This window comes from Agelaius tricolor, unplaced genomic scaffold (genome assembly GCF_023055355.1).
Source record: "Agelaius tricolor isolate 1412-34295 unplaced genomic scaffold, bAgeTri1.0.p SCAF_9, whole genome shotgun sequence".
In the NCBI taxonomy this organism is placed as follows: Eukaryota; Metazoa; Chordata; class Aves; order Passeriformes; family Icteridae; genus Agelaius; species Agelaius tricolor.
In genome coordinates, this window is record NW_027269269.1 from 34,890,569 (window position 1) to 34,896,361 (window position 5,793).

Here is a 5,793-nt window from a genome sequence, read left to right on the forward strand (position 1 = left end):
GCAGGGCTCCAAAGCCAAGCCGCAGATGGCCCTCAGGGGGTCTCGAAGCTGGCAGTGTCCTCCCAGTATGAGCCCAGTTGCTGCCCCGTGTGCTTTCAGTTTCCTCGGCACTCCCAGTATGGGCCCTAGCACTCCCAGTACAATCCTGGTCACTTCCCCCGCCTCCCTGCATGATCCCAGGCACTCCAAGACGAGGTCAGTCCCTCCCAGTCCTTCCCTATGATGATGCGAATTGCTCCCAGCACAGTTCCAGTTGCTCCCAGTTCCTTCCACTTTCATCCAGTGTGTTCTCAGTTCTCCCAGTTGTCCCTAGCATACTCCAAGGCACTCCCAGTATGATCCCAGTCTCTCCCAGCAGGGCCCCAGTCACTCCCACTTGCCCCCAGCGTGTTCCCAGTTCCCCCAGCACATTCCCAGTTGCTCCCAGTCTCACACCCATATGGTCTGAGACCTTCCCAGTATATCCCAGTTGCCCTGAACATTCTGGCAGCCGTTGCCAGGCACTCTCGGTTACCTCAACATGGTTCACTTGCCCCCAGTTTTATCCCAGTTGCTCACAGTTCCTCTAATTATGTCCCCAGTTGGCTCCCAGCATGGGCCTGGTAGCTCCCAGTAACCCCCAGTCAGGATCCAATCACACCCACTCTAACCCCAGTGTGATTGTAGCCACTCCCAGTATGATCCCAGTCACTTGCAGTCTAATCCCAGTTGCTCCCAGACACTCTGAGTACAATTCCATTGCCTTCAGTGTGATCCCAGTTGCTCCCTGTCAATGCCAGCATGACCCCAGTAGCCTCCAGTATGATCCCAGTAAGTCCCTGTCTCTCCCAGTTTATCCCAGTTGCTTCCAGCTTGTTCCCACTCACTCCCACCTCTTCCCAGTTGCTTTCAGCACCATTCCAGTTGCCCCCAGTGAATCCCAGCATGATTCCAGTCACCCTCAGAGTGATCCCAGTTGCTCCCAGCATGGGCCCAGCTGTTCCCAGTGTGCTTCCATCACTCCACTATGGCTACAGACACTCCCAGTATGGTCCCAGTTGAACCCAGTTGTCCCTGCTATAGTCCCAGTGACTCCCCATATGATCCCAGTCCCTCCCAGCAGGATTCCACTCGCTCCCAGTTGCCCCCAGCATGGTCCCAGTTCTCCACAGCATGGTCCCAGTAGTTCCCAGTGTGGTTCCAGTCATCCCAGTATGGTTACAGACACTCCCAGTATATCCCAGTTGCCTCCGGCATGTCTGTAGTCATTTCCAGACACTGCAAGTGGCCCCAGTAAGGTGTTAGTTCTCCCAGTATGATTCCCCCGTCATGCCCAGTATATCCCAGTTGCCTCCAGCAGGCATCCAGTCCTTCCCAGTTGCTTCAGTTTGCTTGCAGCATGATCCCAGTTTTCCTCAGTTGCTCCCAGTAGCCCAAAGTGTGATCCCAGTCACTCCCTTTCAACCCCAATATGATTCCAGTAAGCTCCAGTTTGATCCTAGTCACATGCCAGCCCTCCCAGTGTTTCCCCAGCATAATCCCAGTTACTTCCAATCTCTCCCAGTATGGTCCCAGCTGCCTCCAGCGTGGTTCCAGTTGCTTCCTAGATCAGCCCAGTCAGTCCCAGTATGATGCCATGTGCTCCCAGTTGCTCCCAGTCAGGCCCAGTATAGGGGATGATGTGCAGGGTATGTTCCCAGTCACTCTCAGATGCTCCCAGTGTTAGTCCAGTCACTCCCAGTATGATCCAAATATGGCCCCAGTGTGCTCTTTTTAGCTTTTTCAACTTCTCTGGTTTCTTTTCCACACAACCCTTTGGCTGGGATTTCCTGTGACCTTTGTTTCAAAGCTAGCTCCTGCAGCCTTTGCTGCCTATTTTTGGCTCTTCCTGGCCTCTTTCTTTTCCAGCATTTTGCTCCATCTCTCTCTGCAATTTCCACGGGTCCTTGGACTGCTTGTCCTCATGTCAGGGGTCACCATGAATAATATAACACCCGTGATGTTCGTGTGTCAGAGACATAATACATGACAAAACTCACCTTAGTCATCAGCAGACCTGATTTATTGTATCAGACACCCTTTCACAGGCAATTCAAAAACTGCTGGTGCTACACAGACATTGGTCTAAACTCTGTTGCCCCACAGACTCTTAACCGGTCAAATGCTTGTGTTTTAGGAGAGCTGTTATTTGTCCAAGCCTCTGTCAGTCAGCCCAAAGGCTGGTTTGTGGAGGTGGGCTGCATTTGTTATTTATAACTGGATTCATGTTCAGCTTGCAATGCAACAGGCAACCAAAGTACTTATTTGGGAAGGATGGGAGTAATTTTCATATACTTGGAAAAATCCTGGATTGAAAAGAGCCATTTTCAACTGATTAATTTAATTCACTAACTGCTGCTCCATCATACCTCCAACAAGGAAGGCAAAATCTCTGTGCTTCCAGCAGCAGCTGGAGGTGGTAGAAAGGAGGAGGAGAGATGTTCACTTGCCAGAAAAGTGGAACCCAACCAGGCAGCTTTGGAAGGGTGAAGGTGCAGCAGTAGCAAATGGGAAGCTCTGCACTTGGCTTTGGGACAAAACAATGTGAAGGGGCATTACAAAAATCCAGTAAAAACAAATGAGCTATTGATACGTCTCAGCACAGTTGTTCCAGACTCACTGCAAATTCAGACTGGGGGTCCCAGGCTTGCTGTTTCATGCTGGGATTTGTTCTTGCACCAGCCCCCTGCCCACACCTGTTCTGCCCCCTCGCAGTGATGCTCAGCCTTCAGCTCTGCTGTGTGTGCCAATGCATCTCCCTCCTGCAACCCTGGGACATGCTGTCTCTGTTCAGGAGCATCACTAGATTTTATAAAGAGTGCTGGTGACCTCTGGGGTGCTTGAATCTATTGTCAGAGTGACATCAGCTGGGAAATCCTGGTAGCGGAGCAGGACTTTTTTAAGAAGTTACTTTCCACCCTATAGTACATAGAAAATCACCTCAGTTCTTCTGAAATCAAAAAATCCTAAGAAAATTGTAACTTTCCATAATCTGAAAAAGCAAGCAATGACCTCCCTCTTCAAGAGCATTTCCAAGATTAATATACAATGAAGTTGTATTTTAATTATTTCTTGTCACTGTAAATTCTTCATAGATGAAATGAGAAAGAGTGAGGCACAGCAGCACAGCTGAGGGACAGAGCTCAGCACAGTGGAGTTTCCTCTTTTAGTCACACAGGAATGAAGCTTCAGCATCAGATCTTATGGCAGGTAGAGGTGACAGCGGTCATACTGAAGGGCTGGCTGCTGAGAATGTTTCTTTCCTGGTCCTTCTGATGATATAATTGTATTTTAATTTACTATTAGGACTACAGGCTCCTCATTAAAAGGCAGAGCAGTTACAACACAACACTACATCAACATGTTTATAATAATTGTTGTCACAGGCTGCCCACATGTATTACTATGCAAGAACCTAATGGATTTCATATGATCAAGGCATAAAGCACAATTGCATTTCTGAAAGCTATCCAGAATTGCTGTAGAGTACCATGGACAATTCTAGAATACACAGACAAGTGGGAAATATATCAGGATTTCTTCTTGGACAAGCAAGAATGCATAATGTGTTTCTGAATGTGTGATAGGTGTGGGTGGAGAAATCCTTCCCAAACAGGAAGATAGGTAAAAAAATTCTCAGAGACTCAGATCAGCATTGACAAAAGGTTTCTTTTCCTTGGGGCAGGAGACTATTAATTTTTTTTAGCCAAAAATCTCTATAGGTACAGCTGAGCTCATCTTTTGGGAAAGAAGCTGTATGAGATCTTACTTGGTAATATCTATATTTGCTTCTCTTACACCTATTATTAGTTTGCTGAACCACTACAACCAGGGTTTCAATTAAGATTTTGTTTAATGACTAAAGATTTACAGTTCCAGCAAGTGACAGGCATTTTTTCATTGTCTAAGTTAAGCCTTGCAAAGGGAAATTGCCTCTTTTCCATATAGAAAACTGATTGCCCTGAAGGTCATGGGGAAAAAACACATTTTTCAGACACAAGCTAGTTTAAAAGATGTTGAAAATGTCTCCTCAAAACCAGTCTGCATGCACAGCATGTCCTTTTGAAGAAAGCAAAAAGCCAAGCTTCCCAGGAGAGAGTGACTCCTGGACTTACTTTGGCACCAATGTCCCTTGGCAAAAAGGCAGGTGCTGAGCTAGCACGCTCCCTGGGACCACTGTCAGGAAAAGGGAATAATTTGCCTGCTGTACTGCCACTTCATTGAAGACTTTCAAAGGTCATATAAGTAAAAGGAAGGAAAAAAGTGCAACAACTGCCACTAGAAGCATTTAATTTTGGTTTTCAGAAGCCCAGTTTCACAAGTAAAAGGCCATTTTAATTAAACTTAGACCTTCAAAATATCAGACAGTATTTGTTTCTCCCTCTTCAGTATTTTTTAACCTTCATTTCAAGTTATGAATGGGTAAGATGTCAATACTCTAAAACTGCAAGATGGTAAAATTTCAGTTTGGTGCATGATTAGATTCTGTGGGCTCCAATAATGAAATAATGAGGCAAAATGTAATGGAGCAAGAATGTATCTAATGCACAGGGTTCCATGTTACAACCCTCAAAACCAGTCAATCATTAATTCCTGTCCTTTAATTAATTTCTTGTTTAGCATCATTCATATTAAGAATTACTTTTCCGAAGGAAAAAAAAGAAACATTATCAACCCAAATATATTTTAACAGCCCTGACATAGCAATATTAAATTCACAACCTTAAAGAATATGTATGACCTCGAAGAACAAGACACCCCAGTCCAGTCAGTACAAATACTCCCCACAAACCTGTGTTAATGGACCACATAACAGTTTCTTGATCAGGCAGCAGAGTTCCATGTCAGCTTATCTTGATTAAGAAAGACATTGCAAGCTGTTAGTTGTAATTCCCTACATTGTTTCAATAACAATTTCTGTATGGTAGGAATCCCAAAAGAAACTCACACTGGATAAATATACTAATAGCTATAAACCCAAATAATAGGTCCTCCACTAATATGATACCAGAGCACTTGTAAGTGAACTTTAAAATCACAGATTAATTTTGGTTGGAAAAGACTTCTAAGGTCAACAGGTCCAACAAGTTACTGAAATGTCTGAAAACCAGTATTTGCTGTCAATTACATGTTGTTGCTGCTAAGCTAAACATAAACATTTTAAAATCAAGTGATGTGGTAGGTATAAACATGACAAAATATTTCAGTCTTGAATTTGGCAGTCCAGATGGAGGAGTTCAAAGTATAATGAGAATATTATTAAATTGTGCCTCAGTAGAAATAAAGAGCAGTACAAACAGAATTTTATCTTGTTTTTAACATGGACAGTACTAGCAGTTTTGTTAGCAGAGCCACATGAAGTAAATGGGGCCATCTGCAGGAATGAAAAAGTCCAAAATTTACAGGTCAACGTGAACCATTCTGACTTAATCACTGATAAAAGCATAAATGGAATAATTTCACAGGGCTCCATTCTGTCCTACTACTGAGTTTTCATCATTTGTTTAATCTAAGCACCATTCTGAGATTTACAATTAAGATGTTAAAGAAAGCTGCTACAGAAATAAAGGACACTGAGTTATAGTTTAAAAGTAGAAACACATAGCCAAATATTGACTCAAAGAAGATGCATCTTCAGAAATATAAGCTGAGTTTGCCTTCTTTCTGTACTGAGCTTCTGACTTTAAGAGAAAAGAGAATAAAGGGCAAGTATGCATCTCAGAACTGCTTGTCCCTGAAAGATACTACAAATGTCTGAAAAATTAAGAAGGCAAA